Consider the following 15,899-nt stretch of genomic DNA (forward strand, 5'->3'; position numbering starts at 1 on the left):
GCTTCGCCTGTCAAACAAGACTTGAAAATGTTTTCCCCAAGTGGCCATGTCTTAACAATTTATGTCCTTGAGGGAGTTCCTTGGAAGGAACTAAATTCTGGGAGGTCACATTTTTCTTTCAAGTTTGATTTCCAAAGTGAAAATGAACTTCTGTTTTTTAACTTGAACTCTGAAAAAAACTCGACGAAGAGCTTTCAGAACTGTGCAACGATTGTGTTATACGGAACTGGGCTTCCCCATCTCTGTAGCCAGAAATGAATCTTGACAGTTTCCTTTGTAGCTATAAAAATGAAGGGAGAAAGAGAAGAGGTAAAAAGTGCTGAGTCTTAGAAATTGTTCTAGCCACTTAAATCTTAGCTACATAAATGTCTGTTTATATTGATGGGGCAAGACCAAATAATAATAATTTCTTTTTCTAGTGAAATATTTTCTCCCTTGGGAAACCACTTTGCTTATTTCTCAGGCTTTCTCTTTGAAAATGTATGAATAGCCAAAATCTAGTATTTAGCATAATTAGGAAATGTACAGTTTTGACAGTCTTTGAAAAGGAATATATTTCATGTTTTGAGAGTCATATGTAGTACTTGAGTTGAGCCATGGTGAGTATCTGTTTCAGGAAGAGTTGGAAAGGATTCTGAATTACCTGTAATGTCCCTTTTGCTCAGATGTTTTTGCTGTAACCATTTTATACTAGAAATAAACCATCATCTTTCAGATGGCATTGCAGATCTAGACAAAGCTGAAGTATCCTGTTAGTATACTGTGGGTTTTAATTTTCCTGGGTCACAGATAATAATTAAATGCTTTACTTTTTAAATCTTATTGTTGAGTGGTGGGTGGTCAGAGGAATAACTATGAAGGGGAAAGACGATCATAAGGTGGAGGCAGTGATAAAATTCTTCATTGGCTGATACATAGTTATTGCAACACCTTTAAGGGTAATGTATTGTCCTTAGCATTCAAGGATGTAACTGCTAAGGGTTTGTTAAACTGCTCGCTTTGACTTTTCCCTGTGGCTGTAGAGGATTTATGGTGATTCATTTCATGCTTCCTTTGATGAGAGCTGGCTTCATGGCCATGGAAATGAGCAGCGGGATTGGCTCATGTGAAAAAACCTACGGACGTGGGTCATATTCTATCCTAGAACCATTTCCTCTCTATGTATCTAAAATGGTACCTGTATTTCTGGGCTGAGTTAAAAATCCTTTCTTTCCAAATGTCTCTCTTTTCTACTTAATAATAAAAATTAGAAAATGGCTTGCCTTTCATGTTATCTCTAAAGTCCAACAAAAATACTAATTCCTCAAGAATGGGAGCTGCCTTATGCTGCTTAAGATTCTTTTACGTGAACTCATGGATGTTCAGACAGAGATCCAGAAACAGTATCTGTGGGTGACATTGGAAGAGTGTTGGAATTTTGAGGATTTTACCTTCTAATGCTTGACACTATGACACGTAGGCAAGTTATATCACCTCTCTAGGCTACAGTTTTATCATTTGAAATGTAGGTGAATGAGATTACATGATCTCTAGAATCCAAAGTAAAGAAAGAGGATTTTTTGTTTGTTTTTCTTAAAATTCCTAAGGAACTTCTCACATTGGAATGCTATGAACTGACATCAGGTAGAATGGACAAATAGGGTAACAATTTCTGGTGATTTCAGAAATTATATAGTAGGACTTTGGTCACTGAATGCAGCTGGCATTTCTCTGCTTTGGGTTTTAAAGAGGAGTTATATTTTCCTTGGACTCTTGTTTAAAGTTGAGACTGTCGATGCTGGTTAACACTTGGCATATGTGTCCATTGTAAGAGTTCTTTCCCAGTGATTCTAAGGTTTTCACACAGTGTGTAACATGTATTAGAATGTCTTCCTGACTTCATAGGAAGAGTGAAATATTAGCTGTTACAATTATAGAATTCCATAAGTGATGAACTTTTTTCATAGTCCTGTACCCTGAGATGCAACTACTATTGGCAGGTGGTGTATAACAGAAGGATTTGGACATCACGGATATTTTCCGGTTGTTCACTTGATATTCACCTTTCTAAATTCATGTTCATGAGAGTATGGAAAGGATATGAAAGTAGAGAAGATAATGAACAAAATAAAGATATATTCCTTTGAACAGGCAATTAAAGGGTCTGAAATTCTTTCTGTTAGATGCTTTGCGTTTTGACTTACTTGGGATTTGGTGAGAGAATGAAATTCTAGAAGAGAATTGAAAACATTGTGGTTGACCAAACATTGACATTTTATCCTCCTTTTCTTTCCCTGTTCTTTAGAATAATGTCTCAAGTATATGCGTTTCCATTTGGTTCTTTCCAAGAGAAATTATGTTGTGTTGAGTGATGGTCATGCTATCCTGCTTAATTTTTTATATACAGCAGAACCCAGGCTTCACTTAGATGATTTTTGCATTATCTCACATGACAAAACATGAAAATCCAAATTTTGATGTAGACTAGAAAGCAATTCTTAGTGTTGAAGTTTTCCAGTATTTCAGTCTTTTTTTTTTTTTAACAATGCCAGAAGTTGCTTCATTGTTTTCCTTTTACCTCCTATTGACCAGTTGTAGACAGAAATATTCGTTAATTTCAGTAAGAAGGACATTGTTGTATGGTAGAACATACCTTTTACTGTCCTACAAAAAGCTTTCAATTAAAGAGTTGCTGTTGTAAACTGTTATTGGACTTTGAAGTCTGAAACAGCCCAGGAATAGGCATTTTAAAATTCCACTTTGGTTTTTCTTGTTATGCTTGTGCTATTAATTAAGTTCAGAAATGGGACTCCGCTTGCCTGTTCCTGCATTTAGCGTTCTGTCTGGAGTCGCAGTTCTAGTCCTTTGCCTTGGCTAAGGAATTGCCATCTTTAAAGGGATGTTGACACCAGTTTTCCCATGGAACACGGCTCTGGAGCGCTAATGGCTGCAAATAGATGCAATTTGACGTCTAAAAAAAAACCTGATAAAAATATTATTCTATACATTTCAGTGAAAGTATTCTTTCCATAGTAGTCATTTTGAGGGAGTATGTGTTTCATACACTGTTGTTGCTGTTGCTAAAAACGTCGAATTTTTAAAAAATTGAATCTGGAATCTGTTAGCACATTTATATTTTTGGTTTGTGCTTGTGTATTAGTTGTATGATTAAATTCTCATTGAAAAGGTGCCAGTGTTACAGGGTTTTGTTCCCCGCACTCACTGGTGCCACTCCCCTCTGCAGAGTTAATCACAGTCAGCATTTTGGTGTCTGTCCTCATAGCTCCCATCACATTGTTTTGTCATCCTCCTGTGGATAGACTTTTGGGTTCTTTTTCAATTTTTATCATTTCAAGCCACGATGCAGTGAAAATCCTTGTACCTATCTCATTGTGTAGCAGTATTGATAATATCTGGTGTTACTGCATGGATTTCGTTTTTGGCAAATTTATGGCAAGAAATCTGGTGATAAGGTGTGTGTTCAAGCTCTTCAGGTGTTGAACATTTTGACATAGAGTGAGAGTTTCCAGAGTTATTCCTGGAATAAATGTCTCAAGATTATTAATTCAAAAGATGATATTTATCTGGGTATAGCAGTCCCTAGGGGTGTGTGTGTAATTCATCTCCTTACTTTATAATCAGACATGATACTTGATGTGCCATTTGAATTGTGTCTAGTTATAATAGATGATTTTCCTGAATCTTTAGTTAAATAAACGTACTCTGATTCCTTGTTGACTTTCACCCCCCAAATGATAACTGCTGCTGTTTTTGACTGCATGGCCTTTCCTACAGTTTGTCAATCTGACTAAATCTACTGACTCTTGCAAGGAGGTGGCATTTGAGCTATTTTGTGTACTGCCTCTGTGCCTGTCCACTCTCCTGCGTTCTCACGGCACCCTGTACCTACCCATCTTAGAGCAGCTGCACCTGATGTCCTGTTCCTTCTTTACCGTGTGTGTCCTTGCAGATAAAGTGCATTGAGAGCTGGCACTGTGTTACAGATCGATTCATCCCCCAGCTAGACACCGTGTGTTTATGAAATTCATGACTCAATACAGTAGTGGAATAACTGCAGAGAGAACCTGGAGCTCACACTGGGAGGGACTCGGTCACTAGGTAGAAAAACAAGATGTTGATTTCAATGGGCAAGAGGGAAATTAATGGTATTTGAATAGAGGGGTGATAGGATTATACGTTTAATTAAGGAGATTTAAGTGTTGTAATGTACGAGATGAAATAGAAACCTGAGACAGGAGTTTAAAAACAAGTGAGGATGAGGATAAAGTGGTCTGGCTTGTGTTTGTGTAATGATAATAGAAAAAGAAAGGAGACAATATTTTAGAATAGAATTTACAAGAATGACAACTGACTGGGTGCAACACCCGTGTATTCATTCAACTACCCGTGTGGTATGACGCACTGGGCACTGTGTTAGGCATCGGTGGGAAGGGGCAAAGGACAAGCCTGCCGAACAGGTGTGGAGAACAGGTGACCTGTAGTGTAGCATGTTGATGCAGCTACAGTTGAGGTAAAGTCAGGAAGGAGGAACTGGTTTTGTTGGGCAGTCTTGTTAGCTTTTTTTTTTTTTTTGCAGTACACGGGCCTCTCACTGTTGTGGCCTCTCCCGTTGCGGACGCGCAGGCTCAGCGGCCATGGCTCACGGGCCCAGCCGCTTCGCGGCATGTGGGATCTTCCTGGACCGGGGCACAAACCCGTGTCCCCTGCATCGGCAGGCGGACTCTCAACCACTGCGCCACCAGGGAAGCCCTTGTTAGCTTTTTGACTTGTAGGGTTTAAGCTGCAGAGGGATGATGAGCAGAATAATAGTTGGCACCGTGAGTTCTTTTGAAATGGATTTTGGATTTAATCTGTGTGGAGGAGATAGTTGAAGCCACAGAAGTAAAGCAGTGCAAGAATTCGATTCTGCATTGTTAGAAAGCTAAGTCGCTGTCTGTTGTGGCATGGTGCAGAAGCCAAGGGTTTCTGAAAGCCCTCCTCCCTCACATCCAGGGCAGCAGACACAAGGACTGAGCAGCGAACACTGAATTTAGGGGAGAGAAAAGGGAAGGTGGAAAGTCGACAACATGAAGATGAAGGGCCAAAGGACTGCTTATTTCGTTGTATCTGTTTCTTATTCCACTCTTCTGACTTGGCGTTCATGATGGTTAATTTTCTGTGTCGACTTGGCTAGGCTGTGGTGACCAGATGTTTGGTCAAACACCAGTCGAGGTGCCACTGTGGAGGTATTTTTCAAGTGTGATGAACACGGAAATCAGTAGACTTTGAGTATAGCTGGTTTCCCTCCATAATGTGTCTGGAGGATCTCATCCTATCAGTTGAAGGTCTTAAGATACAAAGACTGAGGTCCTCCGGGGAAGAGGCAATTCCGCCTCCAGACTGTAACGTCGGGTCTTCCCCGGCTCTCCAGCTGCCCTGCAGATTTCAGACTTGCCTGCCCTCATAGCCGCATGAACCAATTCCTTAAAATAAATGTCTCTCTCTAGATAGATGGGTGGACACACACACACACACATGCACACACACAAGCACACACACACAACATACATACCTACACATACACACATACACTCTAACATGGCTAGAGGCAAGTTGTAAATATTTTCTATTTATTGAGCTTATTCTTTAGCATTTAGTGTCATCCCCGGTTTTGGAGTCTTTTGACAATTTAAATTCTCCACTTCTCAGGCAGTTTCCGATTCTGCTCTTGCCTAGTTAGTACCTTGTGTGCGCCCCTCTTGGGCATTATGTTATTGTAATTGTTTGCCTGTGTGCCTGTTTCCCCAAATGAATCTGCAAGCTTCTTGAAACTTACGACTTGCTCCTACTAGCTTGTGTAGCTTGGGTAGCCAGCCTAGTGGGCACATAAGAATTTGTCACTATGTGTCTACTGAGTGAAAGAGTTTCTCACTGACTGATACTAGAAGGAGCTTGAAAGAAGACATACTAAAATGGAAAATAAGTGTGACCAAACAGAACCAGAGAGGCTGGCAGGCACATCGGCAGCATCTTCTGGATCATAGTCTTATATTGGATGGCAGGTGTGAAATGTATTATGGTCATTTGGATACCACAGCGAACCATTATCTAATCAGTATTTGGTTTTCAATTTGTCAAATATTTACTCAGATATGACTTCACCAGTCATGGCCAGATAAAGCTAGACTTTAAAATATTTCTTAGAGACATTTTCAAGGAAACATAGAAGCATTGGGAAAGAAAAAGAAATGCTTGTAATCTCATCACCCACAAAAAAACTGAACGTTTTTTGGTATAGATCGACCTAGAATTTTTAATATACTCAGACATATGCAATGATAGCATATTGTATATGCTGTTTTGTTAATTGCTTTTTCTCAAGTAAACATGTCATGACACCTTTAGCTGTTATTAACTGTACATAATTTTTAATACCTGTGTAGTATTCCATTACAGGGAAATATATATTACTTAATTAATCCCCTTATTATTGGACATCTACTCTCTCACCTCCTCCTCTTCCCCCTCCCCCTCCCCTCCCCCACCCCTCCCCTTCCCCTTCTTCTTCTTCTTGTCTTCTTCCTTTCTATTTTAAACAGGGGCTCAGTGCATATATTTGCACATATATCTTTCTACACTTAACTATTATTTCCTAAGAATGAATTTTTAGAAGTAAAATCTCTGGGTCACTGGTAGCCAGCTTATTTTTAACGGAGGTTTTTGCTACATGTTACCTAAGTGCCCTCCAGAAATGTTTTACCAATATATGTTAATTCCAGTGGTGTAGGAGAGGTCCATGAAAGGCGTTCTTGCAGTATGTACAGGTATGTGACTGACCGATTGCGGTTTTCTTTTTTACCCTTTCTAGGACGGGTTCCTTTTTCTTAAGTTTTGAATATTCTGCATAAGGTCTTGTTCAACTTGTTAAGCCTATTAGTAATTCTACCAGGATAAATTAATAGTCATCATATATCCAGGCTTGTTTGAACAAAATGCTCAAGCATCCAGAATATGAGTAGCCAGTCCTGCAGCATTCGTGAGTGACTCACTTGTTTGTTTGAAATGCAGAATGATGGGAGGAGGCAAGTCAAATGACTATGAATCTTCTTTAAAGGAACCATAGTACAGTATGTAAGACCAAAGGACTATCCCCAACCCCAATCCTGGGGTGATGGAGTATAGCACATCCAATCATGTTATATTGTCATAAAAGTCCAAACAATTACCAGTGATACAACTATCAGTTAAAAATAGTGGTTCCCCAAGGACCAGGATCACAACATCTCCGTTAGTATCTTAATGCGTCTCTGGTAAGAAATGTTAAAAGAGTAACTATTGTAGCCTCAAATTGAATTTTTCTCATGGATTACAATTAAACTTATACTTGTAATGTTACTTCATGATAACCCAGAAAGCTTTTAGAATGGAAAAACATCTATGAAAGCTGTGGTAGTTATTTCTGTTTTTGTTGTTTTTCCTAAAGCTACATTCATTTAACATAAAGGACCATCATTTATTTTAAGATCAATTTTTTGAAAAACAGTTTTATTCTAGGAATAAATGTGTTTCCTCATTGAAATTATTCAAGACTCTTTTTCCTACTTAGATTTAGTTCTTTCTCCATGAAGCCCAGGACATTCTAGAAACTTAACTGAGACATGGTTTCATAAGATCAGTCCTGGTATTTCTTGTCTCTGTTTACTGCAGTTAACAAATGTAATAAAAGGTAAATCTGAAATATGAGAAATGAAATTTAAATTTTCTCCTGTTTAACCATTTTTGTTTTTTGATTAAAGATCGTTAAACAGTTGTTGGAATTTTGAAAATATATGGATAAATTTAAAGTAGTTCCCATGGTATTTATAAATTAAGGGGGTATGTGGAACTGAATGAATCTGCCTTTCTGTGTGTGTGGTCAGAGTCCTATATTTTTCTTTCCCAGAGTTCAAGGAAGGAGTTCTTTTATAAAAAACATTTCTGTGTAATCAGGTTTGTGCATTCGATTCGTTCAGTATTCAAATGGAAGTACTAAGACACACATCAGTGAAATCTTCTGTGCTCAGACTCAAGTTATAGCTAATTGAAGTCTTAGAGGTTCCAGCACAGCCTAATTAAGAGGTAGAGGAAATGGAAAAATAGACAAATGACATAAAAACGTAGTGCTGCTCCTGAGTGTGCAGCCGCAGGAGGGGAATTACGGAGGTGTGGTTACCGCTGCTAGTTGGAGTTAAATCTGCCAGGTAAAAACCCCTGGGCTCCAGGGTCTTCAGTCATGGGGATGTTTAACAAAAGATACAGTATTTTGCATCAGGAAAGGAATAAGAAAAATGTGAGGTATTATGTGAAAGAAGGATATCATACAATTTATGTATTTCATAAATTTATTTATTTTTGGCTGCGTTGGGTCTTCGTTGCTGCGCGCTGGCTTTCTCTAGTTGCGGTGAGTGGGGGCTACTCTTCGTTGCGGTGCGCGGGCTTCTCATTGCGGTGGCTTCTCTTGTTTCGGAGCACGGACTCTAGGGCTTCAGGAGTTGTGGCTGGAGGGCTTGGTTGCCCCGCGGCACGTGAGATCTTCCCGGACCAGGGTTCGAACCCGTGTCCCCTGCATTGGCAGGCGGATTCTTAACCTCTGCGCCACCAGGGAAGCCCCAAGTTATGTATTTTAGAAAGGGTGTGGCAGGGAAAAGTAACTCTCCCTCTCTTAATTAACTCGCTGTGTACTTGCTCGACTCAAGGTTGTATTCAGTTAACATAATTAGTAAAAATGTCACGAAGGGTTTTTAATACTGTGTATTTTTGTAATTCTCAGGCTCTTAAATCCTCAATGGGTCAATCGTTAGATGTTAGAGCATCATTCTCTTAACTCCAGATCCATAATTTGGTAGGAGATGCCCAGGATTATCTTGGCTTTTCTTCGGTTGTAGAGAAATACTCTCCTTCCCAGCTGCCATTCAGAAGTGTCTTAAATTTATTTACACTTTATCACTAGTAGTCAGGAGAAGTATGAGAGTGATTTTGTAAGATAAAAGTTAAGAATGAGTGCAAGTATCTCAAGCTACTTCCCTATACTCTTGCCCTTTGTCAGTATGTGTAATTGTTGACTACCTACTCCAGCCCTGTCTTGCTTCGAGTACAGCTGTAGACTTAGTATGTGTGGGAGAACAAGGGTACAACTGTAAATATAAAAGAAAGGAAACATTTTCAAAGTTCTGTTCCTTCCTGCTAGCCCCATGAAATCCTCTTGTCATGAGAATAAATTTTGTCAAATTAACTTGAAATTCTTTTAATTACAATTTAAAGTTTAAAAGACTTGTACAGACCACAGCTGAACTCAGTGATAGCTAGAGGCTTCTGTTTTAGGAGATAACTGTAGATAGCCAAAGATTGTTGCCAAGGTAGCCTTATACTTCATCAGATATTCTTTCTTAAATGATAGGTTCAGAAATTTTTTTTTAACATTTCCGTATATATCTTAAAATTCCTTTTTTGCAATTGTTTTCTCATTGGAATTATTTATGGACTTTTTCATTACCTAGATTTAGTTCATTTTCCAGATAGTTCAGGGACATTTTAGAAACTTCCAACTTCTACGCAGAAATGAAAGACATTCGTTCTAGAGACAGGGTAGATCAGCCTTGGTGTTTCTCTACTGCTGTTACCAAACGTAATAAAAGATAAATCTTTTTACAATACGAATATGAGGAATGAAATCTAAATTTTCTCATACTTGATAATTTATATTACTTAAAAAAATTAGATGTTGCTGTTAGTCCTGACATTATGCCAGGACCTAAGATGCATGGGTATTGGCCCTCATTGGGTGGAATGACTTTTTTTAACCTCTTTATGAGGAAGAGTCTTTGGCTCTGTTTCTAATGTCATTGAAGGCCTCTGATAATTGGCTTATAAAACCTTTCTGAAAATGTACATGAATTTCTTTTAAAAATTACAGAATAGATAACTAAAATGTAAGTTAAAAAACCCAGTAACCTCAATTCTATGAACTCTGGTCTTCTGACAGAACAAAACCTGTGTTGATTTTTTTCAGGCACCTTGATACATGCAGCCTTCTCAGAGTGACTCTTTAGTGAGAGTGATTACCCAGTTATGCATGAGTACGGTCAGCAAGGAATCCAGTTCAAATAGTGGAATAGCATCTGTGAGTAAGAGAGAGAGAGAGAGAGAGAGAGAGAGAGAGAGAGGGAGAGAGTGAGTGTGTGTGTGTGTGTGTGTGTGTGTGTGTGTGTGTGTGTGTTTACGGGATGGAGGACAATACATACAGATTGAGGCAACAGTAAGTCAGGCTGAAATCCTCTATAAATGAGAATTGATTATTGCAGCTGATCAATGTGGAAATGGGTAATTAAAACATGGTATGTAAGGACACAAAGTTCCTCAGTGTTGTCTTCGTTTTTTTTTTTTTTTTTTTTTTTTTTTTATTTATTTTTGGCTGTGTTGGGTCTTCGCTGCTGCGCGCAGGCTTTCTCTAGTTGTGGCGAGTGGGGGCTACTCTTCGTTGCGGTGCGCAGGCTTCTCATTGCGGTAGTTTCTCTTGTTGCAGAGCATGAGCTCTAGGCATGCAGGCTTCAGTAGTTGTAGCACGCGGGCTCAGTAGTTGTGGCCCGTGGGCTCTAGAGCACAGGCTCAGTAGTTGTGGCGCACGGGCTTAGTTGGGATGTGGGATCTTCGCGGACCAGGGCTTGAATCCATATCCCCTGCATTGGCAGGTGGATTCTTAACCACTGCGCCACCAGGGAAGCCCAGGGTTGGCCTCCTAAGACAATTAGTGGTGTTGAGAACCTCTGTCAGGCTTCTCAATAATGTTTTCTTAGCTGGATAATTAGGATGTGCTACTGATGTGATCCAAAAAGTTTTCAGCTCTGAAAGTTGCCAAAAGAGGGGAAGCCTTAGTGTGTACCAGTCTGGAAACAGAATGTCGATTCTACTTAGGGGTGAGTGGTAAAAGCAGATCACCAGTGTGCCTGTTTGTATCCTCACAACGTGCATTAGCAGCTTTGCTCTCTCCTCATTTATATATGGTTTTATCCCCTAGATCAGAGCTTCCATTCCCCCACATTATCCTAGATCCTCTTACTGTCTCAGCAACAGGATTCAGCACTGAGTGTGTTGCTAATTTCCACCCCCATAGATAATATATCACTAGGAATGTTTTTGGCTGCAACGGAAAACCCCTGCACTGGGGTAAACAGACATTTATTTTTCTCAGGTAACAGAAGGTTAGGCAGTCCGGGGTCACACAGCTGCTCACCAGCGTTGTTAAGGACCAGGCCTTTCCTATTTTGGGGGACCCATGTTGGTCATGGGGGTTCCTCCTTAGAATTTTTTGGGGAGGTAATCTCTGGTGACCTCCACCTACATCACATTGGCAAGAACTGTGTATGTCCACCACCAGCTGCAAGGGGTCCTGTGTTTTCATCTGGGCACATGGCTGCCCTGGAAAGTAGCTGGTGTTGGATTAGTAAGAAGGAGGGGAGAACAGGTCCTGGATTGGCACTGCAGTGTGTGCCACAGAATGCTATTATTATTCCACCGAGTTTATTTGGATGTAATCCTTTTGATAATCGCTCACATAAGGTGATAGTACATCACGTGGCTTTGCTTAATTCTTTTAGTTTCAAAGTTACTAAATTGCAAAAAAGTTAGTATTCTTTATAGGAGGAAGGAAAGACGGATTGTAATTTTGTGTTCAGCTGTTGCTGTTGAATATGATCTGTTTTCCTCTGACTTATCTCGAAACTATAACCTGCGTAAAACTCATGCCAAGTTAGGTATTTGTTTCACAGATTAAAAAAAAAAAAAATCATCATTCAACTGCCTCTTACTGAGCAGCAGCTTTTCAAGGGAGAGTGGAGAGTGACCAATGGATGGGACGTGGCCTCTGGCCTCACAGAGCTTCCGGTCTGGTGGGGCAGCCGGGGGACCAGCTGCTGACCACAGTGAAAGGGAACATGAAATACAAGCTGGATGTGGAGGTTAGAGTCATATTTTAACACGTATTGTGGGAAGAGAGCAACAAGGTGGACTTAAAAGTCAAGTAATGTTGTCGCTCAGTTTCCACGTTTTAATTGTCTTTTTATGTATGTTTAATTAACATAGTAAAGAAGGATCTTGTCACTTTAACAGGAAAGGAAGGGGACTTTTATGACTCAAGCATGTCATTGGAAGCATGTTCATTCCTCTTATTCTCTTTCCTTCCCGGTTTTATGGATCTTTCCCAGGCTCTACTCAGTCCTAGTTCTGAAAGGAGCCACTGAAGGTGTCTAAATATATAATGAAGTTTAGTTTCCCCAAATAAAATATTGTCAACCTAATGAAACTAAACCACAAATACAGAAAGAAATTCCTTTTCTTTTTAAAATCAAACAATATTGGGGCTCATAGGGCAGGATCTGTAAATCCCTTCACAGGTACCCAAACTGACTGCATTCACATGCGCACACACCAGTGTGGCTGATTCATTTTCACGTAGTTACGGTCGTACTGTATGTGCGGTGCTGCAACTTGCTTTGTTTTTCTTTCTCGTAGCATCTTTTTTTGATTCTTTCCCCCACAGTACATACACATGGAATAGTGGTTTTCTCAATCAAATATGGTGCCACCCTCCCCTAGGGAGTATTTTTAAATATGTGGGGCCTTTTTACGACAAAGTATCCTGGCCAGACTGCCAGTAGCATCCCGTGGAGAAACAGTGCCATGGAAATACCTTGTCTTTTTCACATTTCTTTATGTAATTAAAAAAATGTGATCATACCATAAATATTCCCTCCGCGATGGTCAGTGTCTTTAAACACACACACACACACACGTGTCTGTGCATCTGTAAGAGCCTAGCACAAATTACTAGAAGAATTGCTGGGTCGAGAGGGTATGCATGTTTAAAGTTTACTTATATGCTCCCAATCGCTCTCCCAAACTGCTGTACAAAATTACAGTCCTAATAACAGCGCGCACATTCTCCCACATCCTTTTCAACATGAGATATCATCAGTTAAAACGTTTTGCCTACATAATGAGAAAAATAAAGTCGTGTTTAAGTTTCCATTTTCCTGTCCAAACTCCTGTTACAGAGTCCTTTCAATATGGTGATAAACAACTGATTTGCTTTTAGAGAAGTGCAGTCAGTGCTCATCTGCTCTGAATATCCCGTTGCCTGTTTCATTCATGTTTCAGAAACAGCCCTGTTCACCAATCAGTCACCTCTTTGGAGTGTCTTTTTTGTCTCATCTGCTGGGAGTGTCATACCAATACTGACTGGAGTGATTTTTATGAAGAGCTATGAATTGGTACTTGTATAGAGGGAGCTGTGTTTTCCAAAATCTGGTTGCTACCCAGTTAGTGGGGTTGGTAAAACCAAATTAGGGCTCATAAGCAGTATAAAAAAAGAAATAGAATAGAAAATGTTGGAGGGTCTCATGTACAGTAAAGGTAAGGCATGTTTCATGAAACGTATTGAATGAGTATTTTAGAATGTGTTTTGAATATGTCTGTGCCTAAATACATGTATATATGCCTCTTTAATATGTCTGAGTGCTATACTGTGATGTAAAATATCGCTGGGTTGAGGATTTCTGGTAAGGAGAATCTTAGCTTTAAAAATTTATTCAGGACACAATTTATTTCTGTCCTAACCGAGGAAGAAGTTTTCATACTTGTTTGTGGCATTAAAAAATAAATTTCCAATAGTATCAATACTTATAAAAGGTTAAAGACTAAGGCTTTCAGAGGGGCTTAAATGCTTAAAGATAGGCGTGTCACCTAATTGGACTTGGAGGTATAATGGGTGTGGAAAGCCAAATTGGCTTGGGTGCAGGAAGAAGAAATGATGAGTTACACCATGCTAAACTTAATTTCACTGAGCAATGTAATTTATCTGCGCTCCAGTGCTGTCCCTGCCCTTTACTCTGCAGTAGCTGCGCTGCTACGCAGGCAAGAATATGCAGGGGAAATCTTGACACTCGACAGTTTTGCCCTGTGAGCAGCACATGTGCAACTGATCATCCAAGAGTGGTGGCTTGAACTAATTTTGACTGTTTTGCTTCCCTCCATTCCAGTGCTGATCTTAAATGCGTCGCTTAGAAAATTACGTGTTGGTGATTATAATAAAAGGGGGTAATTAAAATTAAAGAAAAAAAAAAGCAATGGGACACTGCATGTGGGTGTATTTAATTACCTGGCAGCTGTTCCTGTTTCTAAAGTGTGAGACATATGGGTAAATGATAGCCTTTCTGTTAGAAATTCTACCCACACTTTTTGTGTTTCTTCCCTTTTATAGTTGGGTGTTTTCCATCATTTGCAGAGCAATAATGATGACGCCTATTTTGTGCTGTACTGTATGTTTCCCAAGTGCTTATATCTTTCATTAACTTTGCCTCTACCAGTTTTAATGTTCTTACTTGAATTATTCTTATTCAGTAATTGCATCTTCATAAAAAATGATATGAGTGGAAACTTATAATCTTATTTTCTGGATTTGTAAATAGTGATGTTAGAAAACTGGTGTGTTTAAAGTTCTGTGGTACAGTCATAAATTAATTTCTTTCAAATTTTATGAGGTATTGCTGATACATTTTTGGCAAATATAAACACTAGATAAGGAATCTTATTTCACAAACCAAAGAAGATGGAAGTGAAAGTTCTGTAAGGACTATCAACCACCACGTGATATTATTGGGTACTAATGTTCTCTCTTGTTCATATGAAGCATGGAGAGGCAGTGTTGACATTGAGTATACTTAATTGTGTTACTTTAAATTTAGGTAAAATCTTTTAACCCCTCAAAAGGTTTCAAATTATTTTATTTTATTTAATTTATTTATTGGTAAGCACACTTCTTTTTTGAAGTATAGTTGATTTACAATGTTACTTTCAGAAAATAATTTTATACATATTCTTATTCAATCTAATCCTGTCTATGTGATGGCATCCCAGGAGCAGAGCATGCATTTCTCTGTCCATCTCAGTTTTGCTCAGTGGTACCAAGGCATCTGATACCTAGTGTGATTTTGGATCAGCATCTCCTGCTGACTTAACAGAAAGTTTGCTTGAGCAAGTACTTTGTCAGTGGTGATTATAATGACTGAGATTCCTGTTAAGCGTCTTATGGGACTTTGTTAGTTAGAAGATTCTTGAGATGAATTTATAGTTATCTTACAGAACCATGTTATTGTTCTTCCTCCTCCTTGAAAATCACTCCCTTCCATTTACCTTTCATCTAAAGAAGCTGCAGCATCAAGAAAGAGAAGACAAGGTTTAGGTGATGTGAGTGAGTGTTAATGTTTCATTGTTTCTACTTTAGCCCTTCTATTTCGTAACCTGTGTCATAATTTAAAATGATGTAAATGATAATTTGACCAGTTGGCTTGATGAAAGAATCATGTATATTGCAGAAATAGTGTCATTTTAGTAGATGTTTAGAAAGAAAAACCGAAAGCTAATGTCATAACACATTATGCTCTGTATGTTCAATTTAGGAAAACATATTTTGTGCGTTTCTTCGAATAGTATTATTTGCGCTACTCAACAATTTTTTACTTTTTCTCTTCTTTTTCTAAGATGCCCTCCCCAAATTTAAATAGTAAAAGGACTAGTGAGCATTTAGAAAAAACTAAAGAAATGCCAATAAAAGTCAGTTGTAATTTATACAATTTTTTTCTTTGAAAATATCAAGTATTACATTAAGTTCCTTGGCACGTGTAGGCTTAACAGACAAGTTTTGTTGCGTGTGCTAAAACTATGAGGCAGTTTAAAACAATCGTGTTACAAACAGATCTAACTTGCTCTAATTAAACAAGACCCACACAAAACCTTTCAGAAATAGAGTTCCATGTTTTTTCTCAGTGGCCTTATAGAAGGAAATAAAGATCTATATCATATTTAGGTTTAATTATTGGAAGATCCGT

The sequence above is a fragment of the Phocoena phocoena genome, chromosome 12 (genome assembly GCF_963924675.1).
Source record: "Phocoena phocoena chromosome 12, mPhoPho1.1, whole genome shotgun sequence".
NCBI lineage: Eukaryota > Metazoa > Chordata > Mammalia > Artiodactyla > Phocoenidae > Phocoena > Phocoena phocoena.